This window comes from Chlorocebus sabaeus, chromosome 11 (assembly GCF_047675955.1).
Source record: "Chlorocebus sabaeus isolate Y175 chromosome 11, mChlSab1.0.hap1, whole genome shotgun sequence".
Classification (NCBI taxonomy): domain Eukaryota; kingdom Metazoa; phylum Chordata; class Mammalia; order Primates; family Cercopithecidae; genus Chlorocebus; species Chlorocebus sabaeus.
The window spans coordinates 89,176,949-89,200,819 of record NC_132914.1 but is presented as its reverse complement, the minus strand read 5'-3'; positions in this window follow the sequence as shown (position 1 = coordinate 89,200,819).

The following is a 23,871-nucleotide window of genomic DNA, read 5'->3' as shown; positions in this document are numbered from 1 at the left end:
GTGAAAGGCTCAGGCTTCCGGTACATTTGAACATCGTATGTGATAAATGTGATCTCTCAAGAATGTCTACACAAAGTTGCGTGAGAGTCATTCTTTTATTAACAAATGTCCTTTTTAACTTTGAAAAGTCCTTAAATCAACCTCACCTGAAACAAAACAGTGTGTCACTTAAATGGATAGACAAATATGTCACACATCAGGTATGAAGCTCCTTTTAGTTATCCAGTACATTGCCCAGGTAACATTGGGTTGCATCTCAGGCATGTAGTCTGCATCAATGTTTAATTTTGTTTAAAATGTGTTCAATGTTAACATACTGCTTCAGAAAACTCTTTTATTGACGAGTGATTCAGATCTTTACATGTTCTGAACTTACTTCTCATTATCTGGGCTAAAGATAAAGACTTTTTGGGGAACTCATTTGTACTAGATTAACTCATCCTATTTTTCTTTGAGGCCTATAAATTAAATTCGGCCTAGGCTCGCATGTTTCCTTAGTTACTTGTATGTAGCCTTGAGATTTCTTCATTTAGTTCCTGAGTGAAGGTTATTGCTCTTGTCTGAATGTTACTCAAGACTGCTACAACTCTGTAACCATAAAACCCACATTTGAATGTGGAATTTCAAATGACGTTTTAGGAAAGACTTTAATGTCACCCAATTGGTTTCAATCAGTGAAATAAAATCTATTATTTAGTTATCTTACATGTATTAAAAGCTGCTAATAAAACTTGTTTTACATTTGTGTCTTTGTGTATAGGTCTGAATAAAGATCTATAAGAATACATGTGCCATGTATATCTTTGTACAGATCTGTAGATCTTTATGTACATTTGCATGGTGTTTATATCTGTCATCCATCATCGTCATTCTCTTTCTTGCTCTCTCTCTCTTCAGTGTGTGTGTATAAACAGATCTTTTAATACATTTAAATGGCTTGTGATTATTGGTATTAGGAAGGCATAGGAAAAGTCCAGGCAACTTTTTACTTAAGGACAAGTTATTAATTCCTTTTATTTCTCTTGCCTTTCCACTTTCATGTCTAGATGTTTGCTATTTCATTGTTCATTAAAATATCCTCCAGAGGAAAGAAGATGAGCTCTTGGTATCTAGTGCAATGTGCAGCACTCTAGGGATACCCATTAAGTGTCTGTTGACAATGACAATGATGATGATGAAATTCAAATCAGTTAATTGGTTCTGCACCTGTTAGTAATGCCAGTGAAACTTTGCATCAGACACAGGTTAAAACAATCAGTGAATTTTCTGTGAAGACATGCTCCTCTTATGGGGAGGAATACTCATGTGGAGGGCTCCTATCTCACAGTTTCTATCGGCGTGAAATGGAGTAATAGAGTAAGGCAAACCCAGGGGAAGGCAGAGCGTGCAATGTGTCTGTAGTAATTGTGGGGCTATGACAAGGGCCTATCATCTCTGACTTTTCCTACACCTGCGATTTATCCTTTGGGCTGAGACATCTCTTCTATTCTTCCTTGTTTATGTATACGCAGGCAATTGTAAAAGCAGAAAGAAGGACATTCCAGAGAAGGAAAATGTTCTAACTCAGAGATGGGAGCATTTCAGCTCATTCTTGACGGATATGTGAAAGTAAGTCAAATACACTTGAATGTTTGGGGAAAAAAAAATAAAATAACAGGTTGGGATGCTATCTTCCTCTTGCCTCAGTCAAAATAGGCCAAATTCAAAGCTTAAAAGGGCAGCAGAAGGTTAGAAAATGCCTAAGGAGAACTCAGAGAAAGACAACCCTGAAAGACAAACTTCACCGACATTATAATCTCCTAGGAGGCCATTCAGTGTAGCCAGAAAAGTACTCTTCATTTTCATATTTCAGAGAGTTTTTTGTTTGTCAAGATTTTTAAAAAATTATTTTCTACATTTAATTGCAGTAACAGTTTTTGGTGCTTATTGATGTTAATGGTAAATACAAGCATAAATAGAAAGGTACATTTACTTTCCTTATAGAGTATTTTCTATTACATTATTGAATAAATACAGTAGGATTTGGGAATACAGAAAAAAACTGCCAATCTGTTTGCAAAGTAATAACGTTACCAACAATGCCAATTTTATTTAAAAGGTGAGCTTCATGAGATTCAGAACCAATTTTCCAAATCTAAGATCAATTCCATAAAAAATGAGTATACTCTGAGACTTTAAGAGAAAATTTATTCAAGAGACTGTTGCATATTTTACATCACCCCCAGATTACATGTTAAAACATGTCATATTTGTTTCAAATGTCCTTTCTACACAAAATGAGCCTGTTCCTGATAAACATGACTCTCCGTCCTACCCTCTCAGCTTCTTTTCATTGTTTGGATCTCTATTTTTTTTTTTTTTTTCCTTAGAATTGTATGTCTTCTAAATGTAAATAAGCCTTATGGCTTTTAAATTCTACAAGATCTCCAAAATGCTATCTGCATCCCAAATTCTTACTTTTATTTCCTTTGCCTAAAAATACGGAGAAAAACAAACAAATACAACACAAACACACACACACACACTAACTATAAACAAAACCCCACAGGCTTCATTTTCCATGACAGGAAATAGCTGAAAAGGGAGAAGAAGGCAAATTGGGATTTACATTGGAACTTAAGAAGTAAATAATTAATCTCCCACTTTTCCCTGCCTCAGTTTGGAACCACTGAGAAAGAGGAGTCAGGATGACCCTCAAAATATGACCTTTGTCTGTTGGGGAACATGACTTGTGCATGGAGAAAAATGGGCTTAATTGTTCTATACCCCCTGGGATGAGAAAGATTTATCCATCTGTTCACCAGGCAGAGACAGAAAAAAAATCATAGTGTTTCTGAAATAGAAAAAGTGTCAGGGGAGGGGAGTGTACCCCTGTCCATTTTATAGCATTAGGAAGCAGCAATAGCATCTTCCTTGAAGGCAGACTGGCTCCCAAAGAGAGTTAGAAGGGGCTAAGAAGAGTATTAGCAGTTCCTTCTTTCAAATTACCAATCCTATAAAGAGGGTTAAGGGAGGAGAATGGGCAAGAGATCCGAGTCTTTCTCTAGAGGTGGTCCCTCCGTAGCGAAATCTTAGGACAGGGAATAGAAAGAGTCCCTCATCTTACTATTTAAGGACTTCTCTTAGCCCCACTGTCTAAATTTAATTAAGCCACTTCGAGCTTCTTTAGGCCTTTGGCAAGCTTCATGGTCATTCTGAACTATTCCTGATGTACTTATGTTTTTAAAAATTATGCTTTGGATAGTTCTGAGAAAGTGACTCTTGGGAAAGAGTACATTTTGTTCCAAATATCTAAACCAGAATGAAGCCAGATCCGGGTGCTTTCAAAACAGAACCTCTATATTAGTCACAAAAATTAGAAGCAACAAAATCTATTAGATCATCTGCTGCCTCCTCATGCCAAGCCCGGGGAATATGGACTGCTTATTCTTTTGAACTTACACTGTTTATCAGAAGGGCAACTAAATAAAGCTTCCTCAGAAATAGACACAGAGTGGCTCATTATGTGTCAGCATACACAAATTCAGAAATGTCTCCAGAGCACATAGAGAAAAATGTATGTGGAAAAAAGAAATTTGTTCTGGGAAGTTTTTTTTCTTATTAAGCTGGTTTAATTCCTTTACCAACTTTCTATCTAGCATACTTAAATCATACCCAATTTTTTAAATGTTTATTTTTATTTTGCTGAAATTATTCTCATCAGAATCATTTTCCATGTAAAATTTTCAGTGAAAGTGATGTACTGCTAATCAAGTTTTAAAATTTATATTAATAAATTTATAACATCTGTAATTTGAAATTTTGTTGTATGACATTGTATCTATTCTAAATCTAATGCTGCAGATAGAGATTTTATTAAAAAGTTTTCCTTCTGTCTATTTTTAGTCAACAACAAAGTTTACTATATGCAATTTGTTTTTTGTGTCATTATTTTTACTGTTAATATTAATCATCAATTGAATAAAAGAAAATCGTTCATATTTATTTCTTAGCTAACTTACGAGAAAATAGCAAGCAGTTTTCCTTTGCTCTTCCAGAATTGCTGCAATGTAAAGGACTAGACAGCTTTGTTACTAAACCAATTATTCTGTATATTTTTATCACTTTGAATATTGCATTATAAAGTATATCATCTTAGTCTAGTCTGGGGATGCTATAAAACCTTTATCATATACATAAGTATGTCACCTATGGATATACTATAAGTGGCTTAAGCAACATTTATTTATTTTTCACAATTCTGGAGTCTGGGAAGTCCAAGATGAAGCTGCCTGCAGATCCAGTGTCTGGTGTGGGTCCACTTTTTGGTTTGCAGATGACAATGACCACGTGACAGAGAGCAGAGAGGGAGTGGCTCTCTTTCCCTTGTTATGTGGATACTAATCTCATCAAAGGGGTTCCACCCTCACGAGCAATTTACTTCTAAAAGATCCCACTTCCCAGTGCTATCACATTAGAACTTCAGCATATAAATGTGGAGGAAACACAGGCATTCATTCCATAGTACACCCCTTCTGCTTGTGGAAACGAGGGTAAGTGGTGGGTCCAAAATGATTTACTTTGCTTTATATTTGTCAACATTTGGGAGACAAAAAAAAAAAAAAGATAAAAAAACTAAAATATTCTTTGTTTCTTCTGATTTCTTTTTCCTATTTTTTCCTCTCTCATCTCTAAACTTTCAGTCGTATGAAAGTTTCCCTGACTCAACTTTTTCTTCTTCTGTAACTATTCTACCCTATTTGTCTGTTGCCTCAGTCCTCTTTTGGTCCGCTGTTGGCTTGCCCTCTCTCTCCCACTCTGTCTGGGACCCCTGCACTGTCCCTGACAGTTCTCCTCTGGGTATTTAGGTGCACTATCTCCTCTGTTGCCCTACCACCATCTCTAACCAAGAGCTGCTTATTCAATGTCATGATTATAAAGTTTCAGGGAAGAAACTCTTGCCCCTGACACTCAGCATCCCATTCAGATCAAGTTACCATAACTGAAAGAGTTTATTAAACTATTTATTGTATGGGTTTAAATACAGTGCTGAAAATAGTCCACTTATCTGAGCTTGAGCAGAGGGATGGATGATAGGATCTCAGGAGGACCTTGCCAGATGAAGAAATTCAGAATCATCAGCTTAGATTTATTAGACATCCTTGTGGGTTTTGGAGTTGTATTACATTAATGCAGACTTCAAGCTCTAAAATCCAGTTTTTTTTTTTTGTTTTTTTTTTTCATAAAGCTTAAAATGTTGTGGTATTGAGCTGAGTTTTCTGCAAGCTTTTGTTATTGTTTCTGTCATTATTTACTTAAAACAAGGTTTGTTTGTCTTATCATTTAGTAGTATTCTAGTATGTTCAGAGTTGTGCAACCATCACCACAATCTAATTTTAGAACATATTCAAAACCCATAAAAAGAAACCCCAACCCATATCCATTAGCAGTTATTCCCCATTACTGTTCTCCAGCTCACCACCGCAGCCCCAGGCAACCACTATTCTATTTTCTGTTTCCATGGATTTGCCTGTTCATGGCTCTTCAAATAAATGCAATTATACAATATGTGGTCTCCTGTGACTGGTTTCTTTCACTTAACATAATGCATTCAGGGTTCTCAAGTAGTAGCATGTATCAGTGTGTCATTATTTTTTATTGCTAAATGATGTTAGATTGTATAGATATAAATATTTACTAGTTGATAGACATTTGTTTCCACTTTTTGGCTGTTATAAACAATGCTACTATGAACATTCACATATGAGTTTTTGTGTAAAGATACATTTGCACTTCTTTTGGGTATACCTAGGACTGGTGTTGATATGTCTTATGATGACTCCATGCCTAATATTTTGAGGAACAGATAAACTGTTTTCCAAAATGTCTGCCCTATTTTACACCTTCCCGAGAAATTTATGAGGGTTTCCATTTCTCCTCATCCTCTTTGACCTTTGTTACTCCCTGTCTTTTTAGTCATGTTTGTGGGTGTGAAATTGTGTCTCATTGTGGTTTTGATTTGCATTTTTCTAGTAACTAATGATGTGGAGTATCTCTTCATGTGATTGTTCATCATTTATATATCTTATTTGAAGAAGTGAATACTCAAATCCTTTACCCATTTAAAAATTGGGTTGTTTATCATTTTATTGTTGCATTGTTTAGAATTATTTATAAATTCTGCATACAAATCCTATGTCATTTACAAATAATTTATCTTATTTTGTGGTTGTCTTTTCATGTTCTAGATGGTGTTCTTTTTAAATTTATTGAAGGCTAATCTATCTATCTATCTATCTATCTATCTATCTATCTATCTATCTATATTGTTGCTTGTGCTTTTCATATCATATCTAAGAAACCAGTGCTTAACCTAAAGTCACAAAGATTTACTACTAAGTTCTCTCTCAGTTTGGTAGTATTAGCTCTTCTACTTAGGTTTGTGATGTATTTGAGCTAATTTTTGTATATGGTATAAGATAAAGGTTCAACTTCATTGTTTTGCATGTAGATATCCAGTTTTCTCAACATTGTTGGTTAAAAAGACTATCCTTGCACATTGAATTGTCTTGGCACCTTTGTTGCAGAATAAAAGGCCACAAGTGTAAGAACTTTCTTTTGGAACTATCAACTTAATTCCTTTCATTCATATATATATATATAATCTTATATCAGTAGCATACTGTCTTAATTACTATAGATTTATAGTAAGTTTTGAAAATAAGAAGTGTGAGTCCACTAACTTTATCCTTTATTCCCAAGATTGTTTAACTATGCTGAGTCTCTTGAATTTCTATGTGAATTTTAGGATCATCTCTTCAAAATCTGCAAGAAAATGAGCTGAAATTCTGATAATGATCGCATTGAATTTGTAGAACAATTTGGGTAATATATCTTAACAATGTTAAGTTTTCTCACTCATGAATAAGGGATATTGTTTCATTTTTTTTAATCTTCTTTAATTTATTTAAAAATATTTTTATATTTTTCAAAGTGCAAGTTGCACTTAAACATTTATTCCTAGGTATTCTATATAATTATTAGTTCTTACTATAAGTCATTTCTTAATTTCATTTTTGGAATATTCATGGCTAGTGTATACAAATACGATTGATTTTTGTATATTGAACTTGTACTCAGTAACAATGTTGAACTTGTTTATTTTTTCTAATAGTTTTTATAGTGGATTTTCTACATACAAGATCATATTACCTACAAACAAAAATAGTTTTACTTCTTTATTTTCAATCTTATGCTCTTTATTTCTTTCTCTTACCTTATTACTCTGCCCGGAAATTCAGTACAATGATGAACAGAAATAGTAAGCTTGGATGTGCTTGTCTTATTGTTGATCTTAGAGGGAAATGATTTGGTGATTTTCCATTAAGTATGTTAGCTATGGAATTTTTAATACAATGTCTTTTATCAGGTTGAGGAAGTTCCCTGTATTTGTAGTTTTCAAAATGTTTTTAGCAGAACAAGAGTGTTGGATTTTGTCGGATGCTTTTGCTGCCTCTATTGAGATGATTTATGTGGGTTTTGTCCTTAATTTTACTAGCATGGTATGTTACATGGATTGATTTTCAGATGTTGAACCAGCCTTGCATTCCTGAGATAAATCTCTTTTGATCATGGAATTAAATATTTTTAATTTTTTGGGGGATCTGGGTTGCTAATATTTTGTTGAGGATTTTTGCATCCATATTCATAAAGAATATTGGTCTGTACTTTTCTTTTCTTATAATATCTTTGTCTGATCTTTGTATCAGGGTAATACTGGGATCATAGAAATAACTGGGATTCTTTTGTTCCTCTTCTGTTTTTTGAAAGAGTTTTTGAAGAATTGGTACCAGTTCTTTAAATGTTTAGTTGAATTCATCTGAGAAACCATCTGCTCCTGGGCTTTAATTTATACAAAGATTTTTTTTTTTTTTTTTTTTTTTTTTTTTTTTTTTTGAGACAGAGTTTTGCTCTTGTTGCCCAGCCTGAAGTACAATGGTGCAATCTTGGCTCACTGCATCCTCTGCCTCCCAGTTTCAACTGATTCTCCTGCCTCAGCCTCTGGAGTAGCTGGGATTACAGGTGCCTGCCACTACCTCCAGCTAATTTTTCGTATTTTGAGTAGAGATGGGGTTTCACCATGTTGGCCAGGCTGGTCTTGAACTCTTGACGTTAGGTGATCTACCTGCCTTGACCTCCCAAAGTGCTGAGATTACAGGCATGAGCCACCATGCCCGGACAATTTTATTGATTAATTAAATCTCCTAATTTGTTATAGGTCTACTTAGATTTCTTTATCTTCTTAAATCAATATTTGTTTGGGTATTTCTAGGAATTTGTTCATTTGACCTAGACAATCTAACTTTATAATTCATTTCTTTAAAGTTGATAGTAGATGTCCTTATTTAATTTGTAGTTTAGTAATTTGAGTATTTTTAAATTTTTTTTCTTGATCAGTCTAGCTAAAGATTTGCCCATTTTATTTATTTTTTCAAAGAACTAACTTTTTGTTTTTCCAGTTTTCTCTATTGATTTTCTATTCTCTTTTTCATTTGCTTCTGCTCTAAATTTTATTATTTTCTTCCTTTTGCTTGTTTTGACTTTAGTTTTTTCTGCTTTTTCTAGTTTCTTAAGGTGGAAAATTTGGTTATTTATTTGAGATCACTCTTCTTTTTAATATAAACATTTATAGCAGTAAATTTATTGAAAGCAATGCTTTAGCTGCATTTCCTAAATTTTAGTATGTTGTGTTTTCTTTTCACTCATCTCAAAGCCTTTTCTGATTTTGCTTATGAATTATATTTGACCTATTGGTTATATAGGGTGTGTATTTTAAATTTAAATATTTGTACATTTCCCAAATTTTCTTCTGTGGTTGTTTTGTGACTAAATTTTTCATGGTCAAAGAACATACTTTGTATTATTTAAATTAAAAAAAAAATTGTTGAGGTTTGTTTTATGACCTACCATATTGTCTATCCTGGAGAATGTTCCATGTACTCCAGAGAATAATGTGTATTCTACAGCTGTTGGCCTGGGGACTTGATAGGTTTTGTTACATCTAGTTGGCTTAAGCTCTTTTCAACTTCATTCTGTTTGTTTGTTTTTTATTTTTGCTGATATTCTGGCTATTAAATTTATTGTTTCTTGAAAGTATAGTATTGAATTCTGTATTATTTTGAATTGTATATTTCTCCATTTAATTTAGTCAGTTTTGCTTTAGATATTTTGATGCAATGTTGATATATATGTACATGTTAATAATTGTATTCTTCATGATTTACCTTACTTGTTATAAAATAGTCCTCATTATTTCTAATAAAATACTTTCATTTTAAAGTATTTTTTTTTAATTACTATACCACTCACACTGTCATTTGGTTATTCCCTAAATGGTATTTATTTTTACATTCTTTATTTTCAATATATTTGTATCTTTTAATCTAAAGTATATCACTTTCAGACATCATATAGCTATATTATGTTGTTGTTGTGTTTGTTTTAGTATTTATCCCTTCTTCCATTCTCTGCTTTCTGAGAGGGAAGTTTAATCCACTCACATTTAACATAATTTCTGATAAGGTAGAATTTAAGTCTGCCATTTTACTATTTGTTTTCTACAGATCTTACAACTTTCCTGTTCAATAATTGTTCAATTCCTGCATTCTTGTGTGCCAAATAGATATTTCCTAGTGAACCTCTGTAATTCCCTAGTCGTTTCTTTTATTATGTTTGTTTTAAATGATTTTTTAGTGGTTGCGTATGAACTTAACCTAGTTTTGACCAATATTCATTTTATTTCGGTAAAATATAAACATTTTATTTCCATTTACCCTTGTTTTCTTTGCAGTATTTTTGCCAAACCAATGGCATTTCTTAAATTTACAAGTCCATTAATATGGTTTTATAATATTGTTTAGGCAGTTGTCTTTTCAAACAGGAGACGAAAATAATTGCAAACCAAAAATAAACTATATTGTCTTTCATACTACTGACAAAATTACTTTTACTAGTGTTCTATTCCTTTAGGTGGATTTACTCAGCATGTAGTGTTTTTTACTTTAGATTTAAGGATTTATATAGTATTACTTGCAAAGTAGGAATGCTAGCAGTGCTCTCTCTAAATTTTTCTTTATCTGAAAGGGACTTAATTTATTCATTTTTGAAAGTTTAACTGAATGTAAAAATTTTGGTTGACAGTCTTTTTCTTTCAACACTTTGAAGATATTATCTCACTGTCTTCCAAGATCCGTGGTTTCTGATGAGAAATTATTGATTTTTCTCTTGCTACTGTCAAGGCTTTCATTTTGCCTTTGACTTTTGTCAGTTTTATTAAGATGTATCTCAGTATAGATCTCTTAAGTTTATTGTATTAGGGTTCATTGAGCTTCTTGGATGGGTAGATCCATATATTTCATCAAATTTTGGAAGTTTTGGCTATTATTTTCTCAAATATATTTCTATGCTTTTCTCTCTCTTCTTTTTCTGGGATTCTTATTACACATGTATTGGAATACTGTGTCCCACAAGTCTTTTAGGCTTTATTTTTTATAAATCTATACTCTTTCTTCTCCTTACACTGGATAATCTGTATTAACCTATCTTAAACTGTGTTGATTTTTTTTTCCACCAGTGCAAATCTGTTGTTGAGGCTTTATGGAGGATTTGTCATTTTAATTCTAACTCCAGAATTTGTATTTCAACTCCAGAGTTTTCAACTCCATAATATTTTGACTCTAGATTTTTCATATCTACAATTCATATTTGGCTACTTTTATAATTTTCAGCTCTATTCTAGCTGATACTGTCTACTTGGGAATAGCTGATACTATCTACCTGGGAAAACAATGTTGTCATATTTTTCTTTAATTCTTTAGACATAGTTGCCTCTAGCTCTAATTTTAGTATATGTGTTGCCGAAGTGAGCATGTTTTTCTCTAGTTGTTAAACTTTTTGTTATCACTTATTAAAAGTCTCTGTCCAAAGTCTGAACCCTATCAGGGACATTTTATGTTGACTACTTTTTCCCCCTTTAATGTGACATACTTTCCTATTCATTTTATTTTATTTTTGGAATGTCTTCTAATTTGTTTGTTGAAAACTGAACAATTTATAAAATCTAGTGTCAGATTTTTTTTGTTGCTTATTTGTTTAGCAAGTTTTCTGAACTAATTATATAGTTATGTATTTTTTCTAGTAAATGGCCACTAAGTTCTCTTTTAGCTAAAAAATACATTTTTTAAAGTTATTGTTTTTATTTTTAAGTCTTGCTTCCTAGGGGTCACACCCGAATCAGGATAATTTAGTGCTTCGTAAATTTTCTGAATGGTCAAAAGTTTTCCTTAAATATTTTGCATGCAAGTCTTTTAGCTTTCACAGAGACCTGTGTGAAAAGGGGCCCTTTCATACTTCATGCAATTTACAAGAGAGACTTCACTTTCAACTCCTGCTTGTGTAGGACCTCAAGGACAGCTGCAGGGGGGTGACTGGCATCTTATCCTTTCCCACATGTTTCCTGGTCATGGACACAGTCTTGTGCAGAAAATGGCTTTTTATATGCTCAGGAATATGTCATAGGTTTTCAGACTCCTCCTACAGTCAATCTAGTTCTCTGGCATTTCCTTTTAAATTCCTGGCCATACAGTTGTTTGTCATTAAAAGTACAGCCTTAGACAGCTACTGCCAGACATTTGTTATTGTTTTGGTGATGCCCTAGGGATGGGCCATTTTTCCCCCCCACTAAATTAAGCTCTGAGTCAAATCAAAGAGTCAACACATTCTGAGAATAGAGCTTTTCCAGAGAACTTCAATTTTAGACGAATATTGACTGTTTTCTGGGGACGGAGGTTTTAATAAAACTTTGAAAAAGCGGTTCAATGTCTCCATTTTCAACAATGCTGTCAACTTTTGCTTGCCATACTACTGAGCAGGGAACAAAGAGGAGTGGGAATAATAAGTTAAAATGCCAGATAGTTCATTTTGTCAACTAGGTTCAGTAATTAGTGCTTTTCAGCTAACTCCGTAATTGTTAGGGTTATATAAAAGTTTTAGTTGTTTTGTCTGTATTTTCATTGTTTTGGAGAGGGAGCAAGTTCACCGATGTCTTCACCATTGCATATGTGACATTTTACATATGTCCATTCCCTGAGCATATGTAAAATTAAATAAATATTTTTTCTTCACTCATAATGAAGGAAACAAGTAGATTTTATATACTGGTTCAAAGGAGAATCCAATAAAAATATAAATTTGTAGATCAGGGATACTGGATTAAATGTGCAAATTGAAGCAAAACTTTATTTCTGAGGAAGGAGGATGGCTGTTCCTCTTGGGACATAATTCATTTGCATGTGTATAGATGAAAATTATTTTTGCATTGCTGTAAGTTATCTACAACTCACAAAGTTGTAAAATAGCTTTTATTGAATCAGAATCTGATAAGGCAGAAGAGTGAGTTATAGAAATGCATAGCCTTCCCTTGAATCACAAATTACTTCCTACAAAACTAAGTTAAGAAGACTTTCAGAATAAATAAATCTTATGTTATTAGAAAATAGAAAATGGTTTAAAAAACATAGGTCTTTAAAGTTTATTCTTATTTGTCCATATTTGAATCCCACCAGAGTAACAAGAAAAATGTGAAAAACATAATAGCACTCACAGGCATTTGGTATTTATACCTCCCCTACCACCACCTTATAATTACCAGGGGAGTTCCATTTGGAGATTCTCTCTGCCTTATACACATCTAAGTTAAAGTATTGGGAGATTTTTCACAGATTAGGGGCCAGAAAACCACTGCTTACATTTTTCTTTATGAAGTGGATATAGTTATGAAGGCAATTTCAAGTAGGGAGATAATACTAATGTTAAAATGCCTTCCAAATTACCTAAAATGGCTTCCTGAGTGATTGATTAGCATTCTGAGTCTTGTCTGACACACACACTTCATGACTTTCATTATAAAGCAGGAATCTACTTTTCAACTTCCTATTTCCTCTTTTAAAAGTCTCTCTACAAGAAGCAAATAAAAAGCTTAAAAGAAAATTTGAACCTGCTAACCTTTTAGCTTAGCTACTATCCCGTCTGAAGTGTTAAAAGAAAGCTATCCTGGATAAAGTGTTTATAAAAGGTAGGCCCTCAGGTAGAGAAGGGTTGCTTCCTTTTCTGATCTATCCTTGCTGAATCCATGCACAGATATTCCTGAACTCAGAAATTTTAGCTAAGAAACAGCTAAGTTAAAAATACCACCTATGGAAATAAAATACACCTTTCTGGCATAGATCTAGCTACCTTGACATGCTTTTGTCACTTGTAAGGGTGTCTGAGAGGGAGGACTAGGTGACTAACAACTCTCACCTTTTGTTTAAGGTACTGTTTCTGGCCATATTGTCTTTAATGGGCCTTTTAACTGAGCCTTTACATACATTTTATTCTTGGTTTGAATAAATGATGGTACAATAATTAGGCCTCAAGTCATATCCCTATCCTTTTGAGGTATAAATTTTCTACTTGGTTTTACCTAAGAGTCTTTTTTTTTTTTCTTTTTAAGGCAAAGTGATGCCGAGTGTATTGGTCCGTTTTCACACTGCTGTAAAGGTATTACCTGAGACTGGGTAATTTATAAAGAAAAGAGGTTTAGCTGAATAGCTGGGGAGGCCTCAGAAAACTTACTATCATGGTGGATGGTGAAGGGAAAATCAGGCATGTCTCACATGGCAGGAGAGAGAGAAAGAGCAAGAAAGTGCCATTCTAAAAACCATCAGCTCTCATCTCGTAAGAACTCCCTGTCACAGGAACAGCATGGTGGAAACTGCCTCCATGATTCAGTAGCCTCTCACCAGGGCCCTCCTTCAAATGTGTGGATTACATGAGGTGAGATTTGGATGGAGACACAGAGCCAAACCATATCATTCCACCCCTGGCCCCTCTCAAATCTCCTGTGCTTTTCACATTCAAAACCAATCATGCCTTCCCAACAGTCCCCCAAAGTCTTAACTCATTCCAGCATTAACTCAAAAATGCAAGTCCGGAGTCTCATCTGAGACAAGGCAAGTCCCTTCTGCCTATGAGTCTGTAAAAATCAAAAACAAGTTAGTTACTTCCAAGGACAATTGGGACATAGGCATTGGGTAAATATTTCTATTCCAAATCGGAGAAATTGGTCAAAACAAAGGGGCCCCAGGCTCCAGGCAAGTCCGAAATACAACAGGGCAGTCATTGAATCTTAAAGCCGAAAATGACCTCCTTTGACCCCATGTCTCACATCCAGGACATGCTGATGCAAGGGGTGGGCTCCCAAAGCCTTGAGCAGCTCCACCCCTGTAGCTTTGTGGGGTACAGCCTCCATGGCTGCTTTCATGTTCTGATGGTGAGTGCCTGTGGCTTTTCCAGTCACATGGTACAAACTGTTGATGGATCTTTCATTGTGGGGGTCAGTAGAATGGCGGCCCCATTCTCACAGCTCCACTGGGCAGTGCCCCACTGGGGACTCTGCGTGGGGCTCTGACCATACATTTTCCCTCCTTGCCCTAGCAGAGGTTCTCCATAAGGGCACTGCCCCTGCAGCAGACTCCTGTTTGGATATTCAGGTGTTTCTATACATCCTCTGAAATCTAGGTAGAGGTCACCAAAGCTCAACTCTCATCCCCTGTGTACCCACAGGTCCAACACCATGTGGGAGCCCCAAAGCTTGAGGCTTGCATACTCTGAAGCAATGGCCCAAGTTGTACCTTGGCCTCTTTTAGCTATGACTGGAGCTGGAGCAGCTGGGACGCAGGGCACCAAGTTCCAAGGCTGCATAGAGCATCAGGGACCTGGGCCTGGCCCACGAAACCATTGCTTTCTCCTAGGCCTCTGGACCAGTTATCGGAGGGGCTGCCACGAAGCTCTGTGACATGCCCTGGAGACATTTTCCCCATTGTCTTGGCTATTAACATTCAGCTCCTTGTAACTTGTGCAAATTTCTGTAGCTGGCTTGAACTCCTCCCCAGAAAATGGGTTTTTCTTTTCTACCACATGGTCAGGCTGCAAATTTTCCAAATCTTTATTTTCTGCTTCTCTTTTAAACATAAGTTCCAATTTCAAATCATACATGTGTTCAAAACTCTTTGTGAACACATATAACTGTATGCTTTTGGGAAAATCCAGGTCACCTCTTGAATGCTTTGCTTCTTAGAAATTTCTTCTGCAAATACCCTAAATCATCTCTCTCAAGTACAAAGTTCCACAGATTTCTAGAGCAGGGACAAAATGCTGCTAGTCTCTTTGCTAAAGCATAACCAGAGTCTTTTGCTTCATTTCTCAGTAAGTTCCTTATCTCCATCTGAGACCACGTCAGCCTGGATTTCATTTCCCATATCACTATCAACATTTTGGTAGAAACCATTCAAAAAGTTTCTAGGAAGTTTCATCAGCTCTCATGAGAACTCCCTCACTATTATGAGAACAGGATAGTGGAAACAGTCCCCCATGATCCAATCATCTCCCACTAGGTCCCACCCTCGACACATGGGGATTTCAATCTGAGATGACATTTGGGTGGGGAAAGAGAGCCAAACCATATCACCTAGCTAACAATTGCCTAAGACAATAAAACAGCTAATTGGAAAATTGAGAGTCTAAATGGAAAAAAAAAAAATATTTTATTTTTTCTAACTTTTAAATTCAGGGGTATGTGTGCAGGTTTGTTACACAGGTAAACTTGTGCCCTGGGGGTTTGTTGTACAGATTGTTTTGTCATCGAGGTATCAAGCCAAGTACACATTAGTTACTTTCCCTGATTCTTTCCCTACTCCCACTCTCCTCCCTCCAATAGGTCCCAGAGTGTGTTGTTCCCCTCTATATATCCATGTGTTCTTATTATTTAGCTCCCACTTGTAAGTGAGAACATGTGATATTTGGTTTACTTTTCCTGCATTAGTTTGCTAAGAAAAATAGCCTCTAGTTTCATCCATGTGCCTACAAAGGACATGATCTCCTTCGTTTTGTGGCTTCATAGTATTCCACAGTGTATATGTACCACATTTTGCTTAACCCAGTCTATCATTGATGGTCATTTAGGTTGATTTCATGTCTTTACTATTGTGAATAGTGCTGTAATTAACATATGTGTGCATATGTCTCTATAACAGAATGATTTATATCCCTTTGAGGATATACCCAGTAATGGGATTGCTGAGTCAAATGGGGTTTCTCCATTTAGGTCTTTGAGAAATTGCCACATTAGCTTCCACGATGGTTGAACTAATTTACCCTTTCACCAGTTTAAAAACGTTCCTTTTTCTCAACAACCTCTCTAGCATCTGTTATTTTTTGACTTTTTAATAATAGCCATTCTGACTGGTATGGTATCTCATTGTGGTTTTGCTTTGCATTTCTTTAATGATCAGTAATATTGAGCTTTTTCCATATGATTGTTGGCTGCATGTATGTCTTTTGAAAAGTGTCTGTTCATGTCCTTTTCCCACACTTTAATAGGGTTGTTTTTCTCTTGTAAATTTGTTTAAGTTTCTATGGATGTTAGCTATTAGACCTTTGTCAGATACATAGTTTGCAAAAATTTTCTCCCATTCTTTGGGTTGTCTCTTTACACTGTTGATAGTTTCTTTTGCTGTGCAGAAACTCTTTAATTTTAATTAGATCCAATTTGTCAATTTTTGCTTGAAAAAAATGCCTTAAAAGCTGGCAAATAAAAATTTTTTATGGAACCTATAAGATCTGCTTCTGTGTCAGTATGTCCACATGTCTTCGTTGCTAAGTGTAAGTGATAATATTTGATAAATAAAGCTAGTTTTTAAGTTGTTGGAAAAATAGGAATGGCTTCAAAATTGTAAGTTAAATGTAATTCAGGCTATTTTGCCTGAAATTACTGGTGAGACAGGTTTATGCTGCCTCTGCTACATGTTTTAAGGTCATAAAACTTCTGTTTCTGTAGTATTTTTGAGACTTCTGGATTTGACTGTGAGTTTATGCTTTTGATGTGGAGCCTCTGCACTCTGGGGTCTGGATAGGTTACCATGGTGAGACCTGAGGACGTATTCTCCATGCCTGAACCAGCAGCTACAGGGCAGAATAAAGACCAATATGGCCCTTCCTCCTGGCTCAGCTTTGCCTTTTGGCTATTCTGCAAGTGGTTCTATCCTCCATACACCATCTTCAGAGATCTGTCTTTTATCTTGAACTCCACACCTGGTATGTAACTTCAGGACTCAGGCCCTACCTCTCATAGCCATCTTAAGTGCAGTGTGGCTATTTGACATCCAGGATGATTGGGGAAAGTATTTCAAAATTCTTTTGAGTAATTTAAAATCTTAAAGTCATGTTATATTAAATAAGTGATCATCATAAAATGTCTGAGTCATTTGAAGTTAAAATACTAGAATATTAATTATTAAACATAAGTTTAAGTTTATGTACTTTGGCATCTTATTGTTATATGGCATACATAGAAAATCTATAGATATTCAGATCTGTTAATAAACAGATCTGCCTGTGTCTGTTTGACAGGCCAGGAGTTTGAGTCCAACCTGGGCAACATAGTGAGACACTTTCTCTACAAAAAAAAAAAAAAAAACAAAAGAAAAAGAAATTAACAAGGCATAGTGGCAATGTGCCTGTAGTCCTAGCTACCTGGGAGGCTGAATTAGGAAGATCACTTCAGCTCAGGAGTTCAAGGTTGCACTGAGCTATGATCATGCCAATGTATTCCAGCTTAGGTGACAGAGCAAGACCCTATCTTTAAAAACAGTAATAAAAATACTTACAAGAAATTATAAATAGTTTATGGAAATCTAGTAGGATCAAAAGCTGACTGAAATTGGATAGATTTGTTTACAAAGTTTTATTAAAATTAGCTTCAGTGTTTATTGATAATACACATAAAAAAGAAATGCTTGGTTTTATCTTTTGAACAAAAATTTTTATAGTATTAATAAGACACAGTAAAATATTTTTGTTTACCTTTTGAGTAAACCACACAAAACAAAAAAGAGAGGAATTAAGGAGAGACAAATTTTGTCTCATGCTGTCTTTCTCAGGTCTGCTGATTGTTTGGAAAACTGAGTTTCTTCTCCATTAAAGAATAAAACTTTTGCTTTTTTAATTAATTAATTAATTTTTGAGACAGAGTCTTGCTCTGTTGCCCTGGCTGGAGTGCAGTGGTGCGATCTCGCCTCACTGCAAGCTCTACCTCCCAGGTTCATGCCATTCTCCTGCCTCAGCCTCCCGAGTAGCTGGTAAAATTTTTAATTATCATTTTGGCTAAATAAATGACTATTATTTTACACTGTGTGTGATCTTGTTTTGGTCAAACGTTTTAAACATATTTGGTCAAGCGTTTTGACATGCTTGACAGACGCCCCAAAATCAAATTATAAGTTCAACATTCTTTTTATTGACCTCTAGCTTTGAAATGCTATGGAGGGCTCTGCTCTGGTGGCATACAAAAGAGAGATAATAGGCAGGCTTAACTGACGTGTTAAATTACACAGAAAGCATTCTCAAGTAAAAAATAATGTTTAACCTTCTTCATTATATTTTTATGAATATGTTATTAATATATATTCCAACAGTGTATGGGACCCCTAAAATTCTGATATGTCTGGGTATATGCTATCACTTATAATTATGGTTATTATGTTTAATTATTATAGGCTACAGAAATAACCAAACTTATTTGTTGATTGTGTCTTTAAGTATAATCATTTAAAGTCATTTCCACAGTTAATTGCTTAATTCTAGTGGAGTTTTGAAAACTTTACAAGCATATAAAATTCTAGTGTATTGTGTTTTCAAAAAGATTCATGAAAATAATGCAATCTGAAATGTAAGTTTCTGATAACGTTAGGATCATTTGGTCTGGGAAAGAATTCCCAGAACTTTAATAAAGAGACTGACTGGTTTTTAAAATGTTAACCTAAGCAGGGCAAAAATTAATTAAATATCAAGAAAACACTTTGCCAGAATTTCATGCTAAATCAGCCAGACCTGAAATTGTTTAGATAGGCAATTTGAATAAACTCCATGGTCCAAGTGAAATTACCTATGATAACCCATCTAATAGACAGTGTTATCTGCCTTAATTGGAGAAACAAAATTCATATTTAGGAGGATATAAACCCAGTGTTAAGTCTGGACTTATGGAGAGTTTGTTCTGCCGCTTGGTTCTTCTGAGTTCTTAAAGCTTTTATTATTTAAAGCTTTACATACCATGAATCATCATGGAAGAGATAAAAGAATCAGAATTGAATGTTTGGTTTGTAAAGCCCATAATCTTGGGAAAACAATCAAAACTTCAGGTACATCTCTGCTACCTGATGGGCCATTCAAACATTTATAGAGGGATTTCATTCAATTGTCATTTTCAGTGTATGTTTTCTGGTAGTATAGAAGCTTTCCAGTGTAAGAATGCAGATGTTATAATTGTAGTTAAAAGGTTATTGGAAAATGTGTTTTTAGCATGAGAAATTTGTAACAAAATCTCCAGTGATAAAGGCATTTATTTCACTAGTCAAGTTGTAAAATTATTAAACAATGTATTACAGATACAATAACATTAGGCAAAGGCAACTGAATTAATTGGATTGCCATGATCAAAGTTATTGCAGACTGATGACAATAAGATCTACTTCCAGGGGAAAATAGAAGCTGACCGACCCCTCACGAAATAGTCACTAGAGAACCTATGCCCCTAAGGATAAAATCTCATGTCTTCTGCTCCTAAACTCTAATATGACTAAATGCTGGAAGGCTTTAATGCATTATGCCACAGTGTATTTTCCCAGGTAAAGAAACGATTTTATTGTCCGCTAACTGAAGACAACCAAATCCTTTACATTCCAGAACCCACCCAGAGATTGAGTCTTCTGAGAATGACATCAGAGAAAGACTGCCCTTGCCACCCACACTGCAACAAAACTTTGGGACCTTGGATCTTGGGTTCATAATCTCGTAATTCAGAAGGACTTCTCCAGACTCTTGGATTTGAACCTTCATTGGAGACCTTAAGGTAAAGCTAACTGGAGAAGTTTCTCCCCAGAAGTAAATAATATCCTAGACATGGATAGCTTTAACCCACAATCACAAGTCAAGACTTCCCTGCTATCATGAAACTCTTATCTCTCAATTTTTTCTAGCTTATATCTGTATAAACAATAGAACTTAAAAATGGATATTTTATGTGTACTTATGGGGTGTACTTTCATTTGTGGGGGATTTTGCAACCCGCCTTACACATGGACAATCTTATGTATTGACAGATGGACGATAAAGGGCTAATGTGGGTGAGAAATTTTAGTAAAATCTTCATTCCTTCTTAATCACTGAGAAACAGAACATTGGGCCACTCCTCTTGACCTATATCATAGGTTAAAAAGAACATTGCCAAGAGTCCTTCACTCTTCTGGATGGGCATCATTTATTAGGCCCCTGTTTCCATGGTTTGGGGTAAATGAAGCAATGACTAGAAATGTATCCCTTATAATAGGCTCTATAGCAGATTCTACTACAAAGGCTATGATTACACAACATACTTTAATTTCTCTTACTAAAATTGTGCTATATAATAGAATTGCCCTAGATTACTTACTGGCTAAACAGAGAAATATCTGTGCAGTTTCTGATGCTTCTAGTTGCACATGAGGAATACATTGTGTATTATAGAGAGTCAGTTGAGGAGATTAATGAACAGACTGTCTGGCTAAAACTAGTAGACTCTTTATCTAGCTCATTATTTGATCTATTTGATTTGAGTTGGTTTGGCTTATGGGGAACCTGACTAAGCAGCATACTCCAAACTCTTGGTATCATTCTCCTGATAGTTATAACAGTTGTCTTCATGGTGCATCACATTCCCTCAAAAATTGTAAATGTTTGTATGGAGCCATCTGTAAAATGTTGAATGGTCTCTCTTTGACTGAAACAATAAATAGTCAAAGAAATGTGTGATTATGAAAACACCATAACCTATAGATGAGGTGATGAGACCAGAAACCCAAAAAGATGGTAACTGAGAGTGGTGCTAAAGCCCTAAGTTTTTGTCACACTCTCACTTAAATGAGAAACCTAACCCAAAGGAGAAAATTTTTAAACATCTAAGTTTTATGAAAGGCCATTGTTTTGGCCTGTCCACAACAGACCAAACAAAACCAAAATGGAATCCCTCATGCTAAATGCAACATCATCAAACTGAAACTTTAAGGAAGTGGATAGGTCCTAAAACACACCAGGTTTTGTTGTTCTTCTGTAAATAGGAGATCCCAGGGCAAGGAGGTCCCCCATCTACTCTAACCATTATCCACCTTATAAAAATCTGCTGTTCTACTATTTCCCAGTGAGATTTGAGACTAAATAAGTACATTTACTATAGTGACAGGGTGGTGTCAATGCCTAAACTTTTGGTCAACCTCCCAATTTTGAGAGGTTGACCAAAAGGGGGAATTGTTAAATTAAGTTTAGTCTACACCTGCCTTCTTATATATTTTAAGTTAGGCCTAAAGCCTTCTTTGTACATAGTGATCTGTAACCTAACTGGATGAGCTAATAGACTGTAACCTACTCTTGTCCCAGTCATGGCATTTCTGCCAATCAAAGGTGGCCAGCTCTTCAAACCATGTTTGAATAAGGCAAACACAGAACTGTAACCACTCTGGCTGCTTCTGTACCCCACTTTCATTTTCTGTACATCACTTTTCTTTTTCTGTCCATAAATCTTTTTCAACCATGGGGTAGCACTGGAATCTCTCTGAACTTAGTTTGTGGCTGCCACATTCACAAATTGTTATTTGCTCAATTGAACTCTGTTAAATGTAATTTGTCTAAGGTTTTTCTTTTTAACATTCCTACATCCTAGTGTAGCACTTTCTTATCACTTAAAATAACAGTAATAATAGTAATAATGCAAATATAAATATGGACATAAGAACCATCCAAATAAAATATTGTCTTGCTAGATTTTAGTTCAGGCTGTTTGTAGACATTAGAGACAGGATTTTTTGTTTGAAGCATTATTCCATTGTGAAAATGTAGAAAGCCTAATGTCTATTTTCAAACATAGAATGATATATTGAGTAATTTTAAAAATCTCGTGTATTTCTTCCAATAATGGCAATCAGCGCAACCTTAACAGACTGCACTGTCTTGATGGGCTCATTATTTGCTGGAGGTTAAAGAGCATATTGGGTAATAGTTTGACTTATTGGCGCATAAAACTTTAGCTAAGGGAAACACATCCACTAACAGAAATGCATTTTAATTTGGGGTAATTAGAGAAGAGTTTTGACTGTTACATTAGAGAGCTGAGATTGAAATAGAATCACATCAATACGCTTTAAGAAGCAGTCCTCAAAATGAAGAAATTTCACCCGAAGATTGTTTGTGTTAGATTAAATAATGGTCCCTCACATGTATCAGATTCTAATTTCCAAGTCCTATAAATGTTACCTTACATGGAAACAGGTTGTTTGTAGATTTGATTAAGTTAAGGATCTTGAGATGGAGAGATTATCCTGGAAGATCAGGGTGGGCTCTAAATGCAAATGTATGAATCCTTATAAGACGGCAAGAGAGGCTGCAGAGGGAGATTTGACAATACACAACAGAGGAGAAGGCAAAGTGAAGACAGATTCCAACATGCTGGCCTTAAAGATTGAAGTGACGCAGCCACAAACCAAGGGTTGCCAGCAACCATCAGAAGATGCAAGATTCAAGGAAGCAATTCTCTCCTAGAGCCTCCAGAGGGAATGCAGCCCTACAACACCTTGATTTTAGTCCAGTGATGCTGATAACAAATTTCTGGTCTTCAGAATCATGAGAGCATACATTTCTGCTGTTTTAAACCAACACATTTATAGTAATTTATTGTAGCAGCCCCAATAAACTAATAGAATGGTGATAAAATATACTTACTAAATCCTTGAAGTGGTTTCAGTGTTTTCTGAGATCTCCAGTTTTCTCTTTCACCCTCTAAATCTCCTTGGGTTATCACACCCATTTCTTCATTTAGAGCTATCCACTGCCTTCTCAGTTCTGTCAGAGCACTCTGCACCAACTTTTATGCCAGCATATATCATATCATTCCAGCCTACAAAACACCACCCTAATCTTACTATCTAAGCAATCACCATTTTATTATACTCATTAATTCTGCAGGACAAAAATTTGGTCAGGGTACAGACAGATGGCTTGGTCTGTTCCACAGTGCCTGGGGCAATGCTGAGATGACCAAAATGTCTAAGGGACTGGAATCATATGAAGACTTCTTCAGTTGTATAACTGGTATTTGGACTCTAATAACTCAGAAGTTGAGCTTACCTTCAATGGTGGACCACAACTCCTCTACATGTAATTTCTTAACTTTCTCACAACATGGTGGCCAGGTTCCAAGATAAAGCATTCTGAGGGAAAATGTCAGGAGGGGAGCATTCCAAGCCACATAAAAACATTTTCACCATAATCGACTGCTCAAAGTGATCAAAAGTCCATCCAGATTCTAGGAGAGGGTCCATGGAGTAAACTCCTTAACGGTATGTAGCAGGGTCTTACTGCAGAATGACTTGTGACATAGACATTGTGCGATTATCTAGTGAAAAATACAAGAGTCCACATTTATTCAAATATGGTTGCTTTTTCACCTGTCACCTGGCCTAACCTAAAACTCAAGCGCAAGGAAGGAAGTCCACTTGGTTTCTTTATATTCCCAATGCCAAACACTCAAAAAAAAAAAAAAAAAAAAAAAAGCTTGAATTGAGAATATAGAGGTTGCAAAGAAGAAAATAAGGAATGTGAGAAGAAACGAACTGGAAATTAATCGTGTTGGCTTTCTAATGAGTGAAGATTTCTTCCGCAGTGAAAACAGTGTGGTGTGAGGCTCTATGTTAACCTACAATTCCCTTC